We start from the raw sequence: 17786 nt of genomic DNA on the forward strand, positions 1-17786 counted from the left end.
CAGTGAATAAATTAATATCCACCGGGGAAGAAATTAGGTCGCTATAGAAAAAGGAACAGCCGTTCCATTGCTTAAGGAAGGAGATCCATAAGCTGAGTTCATTGCGACTGGGTTTAGAAAGATATATGGTATCTTCTAAACCGGGGACCGAGGTGGAGAGCTGAAGGAGGTGAGTAATAAACGGGCGGACTTGGGGAATTATGCGCATCGCGAAATTGAAATGCGCGAGAATAGATAGCAGTTCGCGTTTTGTGCATGATGGTTTCTCGAGGAAAATTTGAGATAAAGAGATTATATGGTCAATCTTTTCTTTGGGAAGGGATGCTTGAAATTTATTCAAATCTAAGTTGATGCCCAGAAATTCTATGGAAGTGCTGGGACCGGCTGTTTCTCCTCTGCGAGGGGGATGCCTAGATTTTCGAAAACCTTTGGGTGATCGATAGGTGTTTAGCTGGGGGTGAGAAGGTAGGGAAATAAGGAGAAAATCATTGAGGAGATGGATGATATGCGGGATTTCGTAGTTATTAGATAAAATCCAGCATAATGCTTCTTAAGCATATCGAAAATTTTAGGACTACTTTTGCAGCCGAAAGTTTATCGGACTGCAAAGTAAAATTGTGAGCGCCAATGAATGCCAAAAAGGTGCCAGAAGTCTGGGTGAATTGGCATGATTTTAAAGGCGGATGAAATGTCTATTTTTGCAAGCCAAGCATTGCGGCCGGCTAAACTGATGAGCGAAATTGCTTGGTCTATATCATGATAATTCAGCGAGTATTCGTCTGATGGAATGGTGCTGTTAATGCTAGGAATATAGAATTGTGAGGAGCGGAGACCAATAATCAAGGGTTTTTGCTAGAGAATTCTCAAGTCGCAATGTCAATAGGACTAATACACGAACGCTGAACAGTGGGGCAAGAATAGTACTATCATGAGTTTATTATCGATTCTTTTTGATTAACGAATTCACTGTTGCAGGTTCGGTAGTCGCAGATTGTAGATTGGAGCAGAATAAGGTTAAGGAAGGGAGAGCTGGAACGCCCGGGTTAGATCCTTGGGTTAGATCTGAAATCAGAAATCAGAAGTTAGTATCAGGGTGACAATGCAATTCAAGCAATTTGAGAAATATGGCATCGTGGATGTGAGCTATGTGAGTGGAAATGCATCCTTTATGTAGAGTGTGATTGTATTTGAAGAGCATATAAAATGTAATGGGTTGGATGAGGGTCAGGTTCTGCAGCCAAATGTCATGGTCTTTTTATTAATGCATGGTCTGATAGCTTGATGTCGCTACGTGCAAGGATGGTAGAGGTGAGCATTCATCCCCCCACAGAATGGCAACTGGATGGAGAGCTGAGGATAAGGGGTATGGTTTGTCTGGTGGTCCTGGAAGTGTTTATTGAAGTTCCGTTGTCAGAAATGTCCTCCTATTCATAGCAGCCAATCAGGTAGTTGTTTGTTGCTGTTTCACATCCAACTGACTTGCCATTATAAGCTTACGTAAGACACTAGTGTATGAATAAATGAGTCACTGGTCTAGTGTAATTGGACCCCAGTGCTCTGTGTATAATTTATTTATTTATTTAATTTTTAATTTATTAATAAATTTTTTTTTTTTTTTTTTTTTTTTTTTTTTTTTATTGCTAACATCGAACTCTGAACTCTATAAGATTTCAAGGGCGATGTCACCATTTAGTAAAACTGTGAATGGAATGTTAGTAATTGGCTTTACTTTAATCCATGAATAACATTTGTTGGTATCTTAACTTCATTCACAAGCTTGTCTGGTCCAAATTCATTCATAAGACTTGCAACAGAGTCAAGAGAGGGCAGGACCTTCTCCAGAGAGCTTATTGGGTGGTGAAGCTTCTCCTTACAGCTATTGGCTTGAAGGAGAGCCAGTCAAGCGTGCCAAAGGTGAAAAGCCCGGCGGCCATTTTGTTGATCAAGTTCACCATTGTTTATGGCTTGAGCTGTTGCTTGCTGAACATTCCGGCAAACAAGCTGTTAGATGTTATGTATCAGTGGACGGGCAAGAGGCGAGTATCTTTAGTTAAAATCATTGTTTACACTAGTCTTGTTATTCAAAAGATTTATAAATGTTTTAGTCTAAATGTTTGGTAAAGTTATTTTGCAAAGCTTCCCTTCATGTGCATAGCATGTGCACCGCTAGGAAAAAGGTAATGGTTCAGTTTCATTGCAATGGCTTTGGAGTTTTTGGCTGTCATTTGCTGGAGAATAGGGTTGAAGACACAGCGGATGCATTGAGGTGGAAGGTTTGATGTTTGTTGAAGTCGTTGATGCAATTGTTGGAGTTGTTTTGAAGTAGCAGTTGTTGTTGCTGCAGTTGTTGTTGCTGCAGTTGTTGTTGCTGCTGTAGATTGTAGCTTGTAAATTATAGCTAGTAGCTTGTAGATTATAGCTGGTAATTTGTAGATGGTAGCTGGTAGATTGTAGCTGGTAGGTGATAGCTGGTAGGTGATAGCTTGTAGATGCTTTGGTTGTCCATGCTGGTTTAGAGTAGGTTCTTCAACGGAGCTAGCTACGGTGAAGCTGCTTCTTCAAAACGAAGATAGCAATGGAATAAACCCCAGGGTATTTATAGTAGTTTAGGAGTCATCTGATTGGATAGTAGTGAATTGGATAATGCGGGTCAGCTGCTAGCAATCATAAGCACGTGATCCTCTCGAAATTTGTTTATACATAAACTTCACTTAGTTAGTCCCGCTTAGATGTACACCTTTGAGTTAAGACAATCATCATTTCTAATTAGAGGTTAGGGCATTAATATAAATGTACCCGACTACTGGACTCTATAGTAACTTTGGTTTTCACCAAGCCCATGGTTTCCCATATGAACTTAATTTAGAATAATATTACCTTCAAACAAAGGTCGGGTACCCAATCTAGGTTAGTCGTGCAACACCTTGTTGACCTAGACGGAAGTTATCGCCCTTTCCACCTAAGTACACATGAATCAATATCAAGAGTCAGTCGGATCCCTAAAACACAATTAGTGTGCCCAATGCTCCATCTCAATTGGATTTTAGTCCGTCTACTGACCTGACGCAAGACGTGCGGAAACAAGGATACAGCGTAATCTACTTGAATTAATAATTACAGAGTGAGCAAAATATGGTCAAACATCACATTTTATTAGTCAGGTAAATGTATTATGCCAATTCAATCAGTCAATTCAAAAATGATCAATACAAAACATCAAATTATCAAAGATAAATCCAAGATGAAAAGATGCATACCTGACCTTTTACATAACGTGTAAATTTTACATAACCTGGAGCCTAGGCTCCATGTTATGGGCTGTTCTGGGTAGGCAGAATCGCGCTGAGTCTTTCTTAAACCTTACCTTAAATAATCCAAGAATTCCCTCAAGGAAGGGGGTGTGTGTGTATAACAAAAGGAAAAAGTCACACCCTTCACAGTGGTTCAAAAGAAGCCTGAAGTTATATATTTATTGTGTTGATTATGTCTGTTTCTGAGAGAATGAGACCATTGTACCAATCGCACTGAGACATTTCAAATGAAATCAAACATGATAGTTAAAGTCAGTTTGGTTAATCTAGAACATTCAAACATTGAAATGACCATATGTGTGAGCTGGGGGGATGAAGCTGAGTTTCAGCATACTCAGTTGCAAATGCAGCTGGAACTGGTTTTTCCCGCATTCCCCCCTGGTGGGTTGTGGAGTCCATTGGCCCTGTTTTCAGCACAGGACCACTACCTGACAGTGTCACTTCACTTTGTCAGAGAGGGTTCCATGAAAGAGAGGGTCCTACATACAAGGGCAGTATACACATCCCAGACAGGGGACATTTTAGCAGAAGAGATAAGAGATATTCTTGATGAATTTAATATAAAGGATAGAGTAGTTGCTGTGACAATGCAGCAAACATGGATGTAGCAGTAAAAAGAGATGAGTATTAAAAAAATTGGCTGCTTTGCTCACACTCTCAATATTGCTGCTCAGAAGCTTTCCACAATTACCTCAGTCTCACAGTGGGCAGGAAGGATCAGAGCAATGGTGGTGTGGCTGAAAAGATCCACCCTGGCTAAACCTATCCTTAAAGAGAAGCAGCATCTTCTCGGTAGGTAGAAATCAGAATAGATGAACCTTAGTGCAAAACTCTTTGGCCAAATAGTTAATAAAAATCCTTTGCTAAATCATGCAGTAAAATATTTCTGCAAATAAACAGCCACTTTGATAACCACACAAACACAAACATAAATTTCTCTTTCCCATTTTAGGTCTTCCAGAACATGCCGTCATCCTTGATGTGAAAACAAGGTGGAATAGCTTATTCCTCATGGTGGAGCGATTCCTAGAGCAGTTCTCTGCCTTCCAGGCCACCTCCATGGACCATCGTCTTAAGAAATTAATGGACAAGGACAGGTAAAAACTCTGTTCTCATTTTAAATGCTTATTCAATTTTCAGTGTAAACGATTTTGCTCATGAATCTATAGTCCAGCTAATGAATCTGATCATATTTTACAGACTGCAGAGAATTTCTGATGAGGATTTTAGAAAAGCAGAAGAGTTTGTCAAAATTACAAAGATACTTTACACTTCAACCCTCTGCGTCTCTGCTGAAAGGAGCCAAAACTTGGGTCAGATTCTGCCTATCTTAAATAAGCTCCAGCACCACTTCACAGTGAATAAAGAGGACTCCTCCTTCACAAAGACCATCAAGGACCCTATCTGGATTGACCTCTCAAAAAGATACCAGGGGTGCAGTGTAATCCTGCTGAATTTGCTCTTGTTTTCATTAGAATTATTCAGTGATTGACTCAGTGTTTTTGTCTTGAATATCAGATGGAGGAGGGCACAGCCTTGCATCCCAGATTCAAGTCAAAAGTGACAAATGAAGTGTGGACCAGACTGAAGGAGGAGCTAATGAAAAGGACCTTAGAACAGGTGTTACTTCATATTGGTAATATTCTACTTCACTTGAATTGTAGATCAATATGTGTTGTGGTAAATATTGACTTCTCATTAATTACAAATTATCAGACCAGAGGTTTTGAATATCAGAAAATAGACTTTATTCTCCATAATAAAGCCGAGAAAGAGCAGAGCAGACCCCAGAGCATTCTGAAGTCTCTCCTGGACACCTTCTAAAGTTTCAGTGTGTTTGTTACAATTTTTATACAGGATTATTTGACACACCCCTAAGTCTCTTTTTTTCATTTTGAGAAGAGAAAATTAACTGCTTTACACTTAGAAAATACTTCATACAGAGAGAATAGAAATCTTCTTCAGTGTGACCTAGTTTTTTATTGAATATAGACTCCGACTGAGCAGATAGAACAGGCATTTAGCAGGTAACCGAAATGACATCTCTGATGAAGACAGTGCATCTGCAACAACAGCACTAGTAAGAAAATATAAAGAAATCCTATTTTTTCCTATTTAATTTTATTTAATTCAGAAGAAAATTAACTTGTTTGAATTTATTTTTTATATAGTTTTATATTTGTCTTTATTTCTTTACTCATTTGTTAATAGAAGATTCCAAAGCTTTCTGCCTTGAGGAGCTGTTTGCTGTGGAGGACATGGCAATTGAAGCAAGAATGCAGACCAGCGTCAGCAGCACTACAGAGGAGATATAGAGATAATAAATAAGTACAGACTGCTTCCGTCTACACTGTCCTCAGTAAGTCCAGTAACCTGGTGGTGGGACATAAATGACACTCTGCCAATGCTTTCAGAATTGGCATCAAGGTATCTTTGCATGCAAGCATCATCCACAACCTCAGAGCGTACATTTTCCACTGCTGGGGACATTATCAGCCAGGAGCGGGCTTGTCTGTCTCCTGAAAAAGCAGACATGCTCGTTTTTCTGAAGAAAACTGTTGAGTAATTTCAGTTGATCCTAAAAGATTAGTTTACCAAAAAATGAAAATTCTGTCATTCAAGAGTTCACACTTAGCTGATGATTGATTATAAGCAAGTTTGGCATGCTGTCCCGGGAGAGAGCCCTGAGCTCGAAGGTTCTTGAGCCCTGGGCTCCCTCCCGTTTGGAGGAAGAGAGGGGAGCCTCGAGCTCAGGTAGATCTCGACAACTCCCCTTTTTATAATAGCTAAAGATTAAGATTGAAGGCTATTAAAAGATATGCTGCATTATTAGATTACCTGTATTGAAATTTAGATTTAACGATTAACTTGTTGTACATGTTTTTGAAATGTGGGAGGAAACCGGAGAACCCGGGGAAAACCCACGCAAGCACGGGAAGAACATGCAAACTACACACAGAAACGACCACCGGCCTGTTAAGGAACTAGAACCGGTGACGTTCTTGCTGTGAGGCGACAGTGCTAGTCACTGAGCCACCGTGCTGCCCTATGGAGGGAAAGGTGAAAAGGTAGGGGTGGAAGGGGGGATTCTTCAAATCGAAGATGACTGTAGTGAGAAAACCCTGGCTCTTTATAGTGGTTAGGAATGGCCTGATTGGTGGATCAAGCATGCTAATGCAGGACCAGCCGTGTTCAATCATAATCACGTGCTCCTCTCGAAATTAGTTTATGAATAAACTTCACTTCAAGAGTTCACACTTAGCTGATGATTGATTATAAGCAAGTTTGGCATGCTGTCCCGGGAGAGAGCCCTGAGCTCGAAGGTTCTTGAGCCCTGGGCTCCCTCCCGTTTGGAGGAAGAGAGGGGAGCCTCGAGCTCAGGTAGATCTCGACAACTCCCCAAAATGCTCCGCTCGGGACAGCAGCCGCGTATTTGAAGAACCCCCCAAAAGGCACAGGAGATTAATGCCATATCCGGCTGCTGAAAAGTGATACAGAAATAGCTTGGAGGAGCAACAGAGACTGGTGTGGGTGTAAAAATTAACTGAAGGTGCTTATGTATGACTATGTGTGCCCCCGGGTCCTGTTAATTGTAAGGACCAGCGGGAGAGTGAGTGGGGTAAGTGTAAAGGTTTAAAACATATGTGGTGAGTTTCGTAAAGGTTTAGTATAGTAGTGATGGAAAATGAAGCTGTAAGGTTCTGCGGAGCTGTAGCTGCAGATGAGAAGCGGTTAACTGATTAACCGCTTTGGCAGTCCAATGGGGAGTGTGTCAGTAATGGTATGGATAAATAGTGGTGTGCGTGAGCTCCGGTGGAGCGACACTGCTGCAGCAGTGGTGCAGGGGGGATGAAGCTCGGCTGAGCGTCTCTGCGACTGCAGAGGTGCGATGGTAGTCAGTACTAAGGGGAAGAATACGCTTCTGCAGCAGCGTTTTAACTGCTTTAGCAGTGCTGGGAGTGACAGAAGTGGTATAAGTGTAATGGAAGTGTGCATGAGCTCCAGCAGAGCGTCACTGCTGCAGCAGTGGTGCAGGGGATGTAAATGATGCTCGGCTGAGCGTCTCTGCTGCTGCAGAGGTGCAATGGAAGTCAGTATTTGTAAGGGAAATACGCCTCCGCAGGGACGTTTAACTGCTTTAGCAGTGCTGGAGAGTGTATCAGTATTGGGTTGCTAAATGAAAGTGTATATGCGCTCGCTGAGCGTCACTGCTGCGGCAGTGATGTGGAGGGGAGTGATGCTCGGCTGAGCGTCTCTGCGACTGCAGAGGTGCGGTGGTAGTCAGTCCTAAGGGGAAGAATACGCTTCTGCAGCAGCGTTTTAACTGCTTTAGCAGTGCTGGGAGTGACAGAAGTGGTATAAGTGTAATGGAAGTGTGCATGAGCTCCAGCAGAGCGTCACTGCTGCAGCAGTGGTGCAGGGGATGTAAATGATGCTCGGCTGAGCGTCTCTGCTGCTGCAGAGGTGCAATGGAAGTCAGTATCTGGAAGGTAAATACGCCTCCGCAGAGACGTTTAACTGCTTTGGCAGTGCTGGAGAGTGTATCAGTAGTGGATTGCTAAGTGGAAGTGTATATGCGCTCGCTAAGCGTCACTACTGCGGCAGTGATGTAGAGGGGAGTGATGCTCGGCTGAGCGTCTCTGCGGCTGCAGAGGTGCGGTGAAAGTCAGTTTCTAAAGGGAAGTGCGCTTTGGAGAGCTGATTAACAGCGGTGTAGCAGATAGGAATCGGGCACAGTAGAGCAACTCTGTGGCTGCAGGGGTGCATAGGTATTCAGAGTCTGGTGCATTATATGTGTGAAAGCAATACATGTTCCCGCTAAGCCTTTACAGCTGTATTATAGCGGGGAGTGTGGTGATGGAAAATAAATTGATACTACAATGCAATGTAATTGAGTGGAGCTGCTGTAAGGGTGTGATGGTGGTCAGTATGTAAGCAATACGAGTTCCCGCTAAGCCTTTATGGCTATATTGTTGCGGGGAGTGTGGTGATGGAAAATAAATTGATGCTACAATGCAATGTAATTAAGTGGAGCTGCTGTAGAGGTGTAATTGTAGTCAGTATGGAAGCAATACGAGTTCCCGCTACGCCTTTACGGCTGTATTATTGCGGCGGAGTGTGATAATGGTTAAATTTTTTTTTTTTTTTTTTTTTTTTTTTTTTTTTTTTTTTTTTTGAAAAGTGTACATGTGAGCTCTTAAAGAGCTTCACTGCTGTGGCAGTGGGAGCTTGGGGCTACCCCTGTGGGAGTCCGAGCTGCGGAGAATGAGTGCAAGTGAAATTGAAAAATTATGAAGAGGAAGAGAAGGGAAGTTTAATAAAATAAAAAGGAAAGTTTAGTAAAAATGAGTCCTATGCAACTAAGACAGAAAGTAGGAAGAACAGACAGAGTCGTGCTGCTTGGAAACTAGGTTGAAGTCTGCAACCGAGAATCAGCTGGGCTTCTCTGAGGAAATATTGGCTGAGGCAAATTGAGGATTTAGAGGTGTTAGAGGACCAATGACAGAGTTTATATCTGTTGTTGGAAGACTGTTCAGGCAGGGCGTCACTGCTGCAGCATTGGTGCAGGGGAAAAAATAATCTCAGCAGAGCTTCTCTGCAGTTACAGAAGTGCAATAAAATCAATGGTGCAGAGAATTAAGGCTAAACAGCCATCTCTGCAGTTGCAGCTCAGGCAAAGCTTAACTGTTGCAGCAGTGGTGCAGAGGGAGAATAAGGCTCGGCAAAGCGTCTCTGCAGTAGCAGAGGTGCAGTGGTACTCAGTATTAGCGCCTCACACGGAAATACTAAGTACTATTAGCAGTGATATTTAGAGATGAAAGTGATAAAGGGGCTCAGCTAGAGCGTCACTGCAGTTGCCGTGATGTTAATGGGGTGTATAGTTAAGTGGAGCACCTAAACAGTCGATATTAGTAAGTTTTGAGTGCTCCCGCAGGGACGTTAAATACTGCCTTTATTGATATGTAAAGATGAAGGTGAATAAGGCATATGCTAGAGGTTCACTGCGGTAGCAGTGGTGCTTTGGGTGTGCAACTCTGCGGAGCATTTCTGCGGCTGCAGTGGTGTAGTGGGCCAGTATGGAGGCAACTTGTGCTCCCGCAGAAGCATTTACTGCTGTATTAGTGCGGGGAGTGCAACGATAGTGGTATTTAGAAAATTTGTAAGTGTATGCAAGCTCATTTAGAACGTTCCTGTTGCAGCAACTGAAACTCAAGACAACCCCTGAATTGGTCGGAGCTGTGGTGAATGAAAGTGAATAGAAGTATAGGATAGTTTAAATTTGGAGAGAAAAAGTTAAAGCTAGAAAAACAGGGAAGGGCAGTGAAGGAGCTCCTATGTTAAATAGGAAGGGAAATAGGAAGGAAATGACAGAGTCATACTTCATACCCAATAATGCATGATGGTGGAAGTTGGCTGGAGATGATCGGCTGGGCTTCCCCGAGGTGTTATTGCTCTTCTGTGGTGTAAAAATGCTAAGAGGTTTAGAACCAGGGCCGGAGTGGGACACCTTTTCAGCTCTGGAGTTTCAAGCCTCAGACCAGCCCACCTCAGTTCACGACTGACTATATTAAAATAAGTAAATAAATATTTCCAAATCAGTTTCTAATGGCACTATCATTTTTATTTTTTATTTTTTATTTTTTATAATGAATAAAAAGGCTGTGGTCAAGTAAATGAATTAAAAAAGTGTCACTGCTGAGAGCAACAGATTCTGGAGCTAGGGACACCGGCCCTCGCGGCCAAAAAAAAAAAAACGGACCGGCCCACCGGGAATTCTCCCGGTCCTCCCGATTAGTCAATCCGGGCCTGTTTAGAACAGGTGTGTGGGGGAACGGATATCATCCTGCATCCCTTCATCCTGCGAAGATAGATCAGATATGGTTAGGTGTATCGTTGGATTGAAATGTCATACTTAGTTCAGAAGACTTAAATTAAAAAGGCTAGTGTGAATATGGCATCGAGGGTGTGGGCTATGTGAGTGGAAAAGTGTCATTTGCAAAGAGTGTAAATGTATTTAGAAATGGATGTGGAGTGTAATAGGTTGGATGAGGGTCAGCTTCTGCAACCAGCTGACGTGATCTCTGAAATGAGAAAAACAAGAGAGAATCAGAAATGACATTACAACATGGTACATGTATGGCAAACACAATGAATTATTTTAGCTGATAACCATGCGGGGCGTCTTAATAAGAGCATGGGCAACTAAGTGTGGAAGTGCCTTTGTTAATGCATGGTACGAAGCCTCATTGTCGCAACGAGCAAAGATAGTAGAGGTAGGCATTTGTCCCTCCTAAGGATAGCATATTAATTGGGAAATCTGCTCGTCTAGTGGTCCTGATGTACCTCTTGAAGACAGGGTAGGTGGAATTATAGTGGAGTTTAAACCCCTTGGTTTGTATCTAACGCAGAGTCAATTGATGAAACATCAGACATGTCAGAAATGTCCTCCTCTCATTCGTGGAAGTCAAAGCGGGAAGTTTGTTTCTTTGCTGTTTTCACATCTAACCAACTTGCCATTATAAGCTTATGGCTTATAAGTGTATGGACATGAGTCACTGGGGCATATTACGATTGGACTTCTATGCCTAATGGGTTGAATGTTTTTCAATAGCAGAGTAAACTTTTTAGAAGTTAAACTGCTATCAGATGTGGCTTTTTTTTTTTTTTTTTATTTTTTTTTTTTTATTTTATTTTTATTTTTTTTACATTTTATAATTATTTATTTTCTTTATTATTTATTTATTTATTTATGTATTTATTTATTTATCATCTGCCAACATCAAACCCTGAACTTAAATTAATGTCACCATTTAGTAGTAATTGTGTAAATGTAATGATAATCATTCATGAGCTTGTCATGAGAGAGGGTGGGACCATCTCAAATTTGAGAGTTCATTGGATGGTGACGCTTCTCCTTTCAGCTATTGGCTCGAAGGAGTGTCAATCAAAGTTGCAGAAAAAGGCTGGCGGCCATTTTGTTTGCCAGAGAACTAGTGTTATGATTGGAGACGCTACTCTATTGAATGCACCACAGCGACTAGTTTGGAGGATTAACATGGATGTTTATCAATGTATGCATAAGTTGTGGACTGATGTTTTAAGGATTGGATTGTCTAGAACCTTGATTGAGAGGTGAGTCATTCTATTCACGCTAGAATCATCCTTTAAAGATGGATGTTTAATCTTAGTTGTAGTTTGTGAGGCTTCCCCTTAAAAAGTGTCATGTATGTTACCGCTGGTGCACCCCTAGAAGAGAGTTCAGCTTGGATCGCAGGCATCGAGAGTTTAGGCAAAGTTCATGGATGGTGATCGAGTTTTTACTGTGATCTTGTTGGAGAATTGGGTTGAAGACACAGAGATTGCATTGTGTGAGGCAATTGAAGTAGAAGGTTGAGAAGTTGTAGCTGGAGAAGTTGTTGTTGTTGGAGAAGTTGTAGCTGGAGAAGTTGTTGTTGTTGGAGAAGTTGTAGCTGGAGAAGTTGTTGTTGTTGGAGAAGTTGTAGCTGGAGAAGTTGTTGTTGTTGGAGAAGTTGTAGCTGGAGAAGTTGTTGTTGTTGGAGAAGTTGTAGCTGGAGAAGTTGTTGTTGTTGGAGAAGTTGTAGCTGGAGAAGTTGTTGTTGTTGGAGAAGTTGTAGTTGTTGGAGAAGTTGTAGCTGGAGAAGTTGTTGTTGTTGGAGAAGTTGATGTAGCTGGAGAAGTTGTTGTTGATGTAGCTGGAGAAGTTGTTGTTGTTGTTGTTGGAGAAGTTGATGTAGCTGGAGAAGTTGTTGTTGATGTAGCTGGAGAAGTTGTTGTAGCTGGAGAAGTTGATGTAGCTGGAGAAGTTGATGTAGCTGGAGAAGTTGATGTAGCTGGAGAAGTTGATGTAGCTGGAGAAGTTGATGTAGCAGTAGCAGTAGCAGTAGCAGTAGCAGTAGCAGTAGCAGTAGCAGTAGCAGTAGCAGTAGCAGTTGATGCAGAGCAGTGTATTCTTCAAATCGAAGATGACTGTAGTGAGAAAACCCTGGCTCTTTATAGTGGTTAGGAATGGCCTGATTGGTGGATCAAGCATGCTAATGCAGGACCAGCCGTGTTCAATCATAATCACGTGCTCCTCTCGAAATTAGTTTATGAATAAACTTCACTTAATTACCCTAATGTTGTTCCAAACCCATAAGATCTTTGTTTATCTTCAGAACACAAATAAAGATAATTTGGACTTAATCCAAGAGCTTTCTGATCCTCCCATAGATTTACTGGATAAGCATTTATCAATGCCCAGAAAGGAACCAAAAACATAATGTGGCGAGTAGGGTTGGGCATCGTTTGGGTCAGTGGTTCTCAAACTGTGGTACGCGTACCACTAGTGGTACGCGGGCTTCCTCCTAGTGGTACGCGGAGGAATCGCTAAATAATGAAAGAAACAATAACACTTTTAATCCTTTAATGCGTAATATAACATCGATGTGATCAGCATTGGCTGTTTTGTGAAGCGTACGATCACAACGCTGTGCTTAGAGTGTTTATTTTAGTGCATTGTGTCATAAGCTGCTAAAAATCAGTTTCCGAAATTTAAGAATTGATTCAGAAGCGTGATTTGACTGACATGAAAAGTGGCCAATCACAGTCGACCTTGTCTAGTTGCGTGAAACGTAAGGGCGGGACAAAGGCTTTCTGTGTTGCAGAGACAGAAAAAACAACTTAAAAACAAATGTTTTGTTGGAATTATACTTCTCGGATGTTTTCACTACAGAGATGTCTAGCAGAGTAATTAAACCGTGGACATATTTCCTGCCTATTTGATGATCTTCATACACGTTTCGCTCTCCGACAGCCAGTCGACTCGCCTCTGACCTGTCACTCCTCTATACAGTCTGAATGGCGGCGCGGGAATGAAGGTATTGCGCAATTACTCATTTCTGCAAATGCGGCGAGTGCTTTATTTCAACACGAGAGCGCATTCATGTACACAAATCGCTAAAACAGATATGCGAGCTCTTAAATAGGCTTTTTTCAAATTAACTGCAAGTCCTCTCATGATCGCCTGTGTGCTCAGATTGAATACAATCGCGATCTTTCCACTATTAAAGTATACATTATTTATCTTTGCTCCTTAACTAAATTTAGTCAAAAGTATTCAAAGTTATCAAATATTTAGAAATAGATTGATACATGATCGATGACAATGCTAATGGTCTTCTTATTTGGCTGTGTTGTGAAGTGAAACTTACTTTTAGCAAAGGTGGAACATTTTTTATTTCTTTACGACAAAATAATTATGCTGGAAATGTTTCTGGATGAGGTATTTGTGTGATTTATACATTTAGGTGTATTCTGATCTGTCCTAAAGCATTACAGGTCAAAGCAATCCATTGTTAGCCTACTTATTGTTTATTTATCAACATTTACAAAAGGCTCTTAAAGCACTGCTTTGATAAATGTAGTGTCGTCATATTTCAAATACCTCAAGTAAAATGAAGTCATTTGTTTTATTTTTTTACTGACAGTGTACTTGTATTTTTTACGTTTCTATTTTAGATTAAGATCAAGTGTAAAATAAAATCTACATGTGATGTACAGCTATTTAAGAAACAAATTTGCCATATTGTAAAGAAAAATAGTGTAAAATATGTAAATAAAAGGCTAAATTTAAATCTTTTTACCATATACTTTAACTTAACCTTTCAACGCTTAAAAATATATAGTTTTAAAAATGGGCAAAAAGTGTCTCTATGGCCTTAAATATTATTTGGTAGTTTTACCAGTGCTATTGAAAAAGATTAATTGTCATGAAAGGAAAAATTGACTATACTTCCTTTGTTAGTGCAAATTATACATGTAGCTTAGGGATGTAAGCAATCAAACCATTAAATCAGGTTTACACTTAAAAAAAAATGTGATTTCATAATGAAAATCAGATTTTTTTTTTAAAAGTAACCAACTAGTACTTTTTAAAAGAGTAATTTGTACTTTTACCTAATATTAGTATTATTTACTAAAATTTGTGTTATTTTAGCAGTGTAATAGTATTTTTACTTGAGTACAAAAAAGATTTCACAAGCACTTAGTGCAGGTTTATTATTATTATTATATATGATTAATAAATATTATTATTAATGGTTTTTATGTGTATCTATTCCTATGCAATGTTTTATGTGTTGCTGAGAATACATTTCAGGTCTTCAATACATAGCATGTCAGTCTTGAAAAAAAAATAGGTGCTGGAATTGATTTTCATTAGGCTGTGCCGGTATGAACCCTGTCATGTACATTTAACATTTATTTCAAGATTTGTCTGAAAGTGTAGGAATGTGACATATAGCCTATATTTATAAGGTCCAAGCAGCATTTCCAGCTTTTGATGAATAGGCTACTATGAATACTTTAGATTTAAGTACAGCAGTTTTCTTTTTACTTTTTAAGAACAGCACCATTTTTTTTATGAACTTTTAAAAGCACATTTTAACTAAAACTTTTTTTTTTATCTGCAAGCACAGTTAATGTTCAGACTATTTCAAATGTTTAAAGTGACTGACAATGATACATATTCTTACTAATAGGAAGTAATCTGCATCGTTTTAAAACTGTGCACACCTGTAGCTGCTTAATTAGGCTTACAACGCTATTTTTTAATACTGGTTAAAAATAGCGTCGTAAGGTGGTACTTGGAGAGACGATTTTTTTCTAAGGTGGTACTTGGTGAAAAAAGTTTGAGAACCACTGGTTTGGGTTTTTTCGATACCGGTGCCTAATCGATACTTTTAAAACGATACCGGTGCCAAAACGGTGCCTGAATCGATACTTTTTAGCCCCAAAATGATGGTGGATGACTCTACAAAATAATTTTATTTGACAAAATATTTTTAAAAATAATTTTAACAGAACAATATGATTACAGTTTAAAGTAAACATAAATTCATACTGTATTACATTAATACATTTCCTTTGATCATTTGTTGGTGAGCATGAATTTAAGATTTGCATTATGAAATTACATTAGCTTACTATTAACCTGTGGGGGCGGGCAGGGGCCACGTACTTTTAGGAGCACATTTTAACATATATATCACAAAATACTTAACATTATTCATAGTCATTTTTGTTCATGCATCACTCTGCAGTCTTCATAAACAAGATAATTAAATAACTTAAACTCAAAATAATCTTCCTTGTTTATTTATTTGACAAGTAACGTTATACGGGTGTTGGAGAACACATTTCTAGCATTCAAGTACATCAAGGCACATTGCTGCACCTGTAAACTTTAACAGGCCTACAGCTGAAGTCGATTTATTTTGCCCTCCCATTCATTTACAATAATGTTTCTGAAAGTGTTTTCACTGTTTCCTAAAAAATAATTATTCTGGAGTAATAATAAGTGCTATTTTTTATTGTTTATTTCGTGCATTAATAATGACCTAAACACATTGAATGACAGTAAAAAGGAGCAATTTTACTCAATAAATGCGTTAAAAATATCAACTGATTTATATATAGTCAATCAAATGAACTTAAAACGATAAAAAACTGCAACAAACATTTATTTAGGCCCGAACTACAAAACCAAATGTAAAACAATTTTAGTATCAGTTTTGCTTAAGTTGCACGCTAGTGTTGCAGGAGAGGGGAGTGGTCGGTTTAAGACTAGCTATTTACGGGAGTTGTAGTCCATAGCGAAGTGTATTGTGGGTAGTGTAGTTCGACACGCATGCTGGATGATGTGAGCTCGCTGTGTGCTGTGCTGTGCTGCTGAAACTGAGGAAGAAAGTTTTACTCGGCTTTGTTTTATGTTCACTCAAGTTATTCCACCCGAGAGCTGTTCATAACTAGATAGAATAGACATAGAGATAGATTGATCTCTGCAGCAGCTGCCGGAGAGCTGCGCGCTGCAGACGCAGCTGGTGTGAAAGGCAAACGGCTGTGTGCTGCTTCTGCTCTCCATACGCGCTGCTCATGCGCTACTTTCGCTTGTGGTGTGAAACAGGCGTAACGTCCTTGCTGCAGCACCAAAATTAGGCACTGAAATTCATACGCTGATTTAATAATGGTACGTATCGGTTACCTAGCAGGTTTCGGTACCCAATCCTAGTGGCGAGTATGCTGATGCCACGTCGCCTTGGTCCCGGATTCACCCCAGCTGTCACTTCATCAGCACGGATCGATCCCTGCTGGAGCTCATCAGCAGACACTCGTATAAGCCATCCCCAAACACAAGGAAGACGAGCTTCATTTCACTCAATAGCCGCATTTCCACTATCGGGCCAGTGCGAGCCAGGGCTTTAATCGGGCCGGGCCGGGCCGGGCCAATAGCCCGGGAGGTTGAGAAATGAGACCGAAATCATGTCGCGTTTCCACTGTCGGGCTAGTAGCTCATGTCGTAAATATTGACTTCTCATCAATTACAAATTATCAGACCAGAGGTTTTGAATATCAGAAAATAGACTTTATTCTCCATAATAAAGCCGAGAAAGAGCAGAGCAGACCCAGAGCATTCTGAAGTCTCTGTGTTGCTCCTGTGCAGGCATACTCATCTTACACAGACATATCACTGTATTTTTAACACAGGCCGGCATGTTTGCTGCAAACACTACATACATTTTGTGAAGAGAAAATTAACTGCTTTACACTTAGAAAATACTTCATACAGAGAGAATAAAATCTTCTTCAATCCCTCCTCTTAAGACTTTAGTCTTAATATTATTGTCTTTTAACCCCAAAGTGCAATTTCATAATCCAGTTCTCTTAATTACCTCTATCTAGTGACTGATATTAGCCACATAGCTGTTATCAATTGACTAGATTATGCCACTGTACTTTGACAGAAGTCCAGCCAAACATCTCCCCTTTCTTTTTTGATTTGAAGGAAGTAAAAGACTGTACTCTCTTTTTCTCTTAACACATCAAAGACAACAATGTTTTAAGCATAAGTATTCAGTTGGTTCAGTGCTAGCTGCTAGTTTTCACACTCATGTAGAATATACTGAAGTGATATTATATATAGGTACCATGAAAGCGATATGCAAACAAAATCAATATGCAAACGTAAAAAGCATCAAATGTTGATCTTGATCTTTCCTCATCCTTGTTTCTCTTCTTCTGAGCTATCAGCATCTTCACTTGACTTTAATAGATGTTTATGGAGATGTGTGGTTGAGAGTCTGAGTTCTGGAATCTGCAGTTGTGCATTCATCATCCCTTGATTTGTGACACTTCTGTATGTGGTATTCAGGCACATTATTAGAATCACTCTTTTCTTTGCTCTGATAAACTCTTGCTTCCACACGTGGCATTTAGTAGTTAAGAGCTTTGGAATATTCAGGCTCCTCTGTTTCCAGTCAGCTTTCCTTTGCTGGAGTTGTTCCCTTTCGCTCCTTTGAGGCATTGGTACCTCATCAATGGCATCCCCTTTGGCAGCTGTTGGATTTGCCCTCATCCAGATATGGTCCTTTCCTCCTGAGCTCTCCAGAGCATCCACAGATAGACTCGATCAGCTGG

The 17786-nt window shown here is 40.2% G+C and overlaps 2 protein-coding genes across 3 annotated transcripts in view; one reads left to right on the plus strand and one right to left on the minus strand.

Annotated features, from left to right (window-relative positions):
• The window catches only part of LOC137487940 (serine/threonine-protein kinase pim-2-like), a 74548-nt gene that overhangs the window by 17532 nt on the left and 39230 nt on the right, over positions 1 to 17786 (minus strand). The gene's annotated exons all lie outside the window — the stretch shown is intronic.
• The window catches only part of LOC141375040 (uncharacterized), a 55481-nt gene that overhangs the window by 11506 nt on the left and 26189 nt on the right, over positions 1 to 17786 (plus strand). The window contains exons 3-7 of the mRNA XM_073926281.1: positions 4264 to 4408; positions 4512 to 4745; positions 4830 to 4931; positions 5304 to 5391; positions 5523 to 5670. The gene's annotated coding sequence lies outside the window, so the exon portion shown is untranslated. The remainder of the gene's footprint in view (positions 1 to 4263; positions 4409 to 4511; positions 4746 to 4829; positions 4932 to 5303; positions 5392 to 5522; positions 5671 to 17786) is intronic.

The sequence above is a fragment of the Danio rerio genome, chromosome 16, assembly GCF_049306965.1.
Source record: "Danio rerio strain Tuebingen ecotype United States chromosome 16, GRCz12tu, whole genome shotgun sequence".
NCBI classification, from domain to species: Eukaryota; Metazoa; Chordata; class Actinopteri; order Cypriniformes; family Danionidae; genus Danio; species Danio rerio.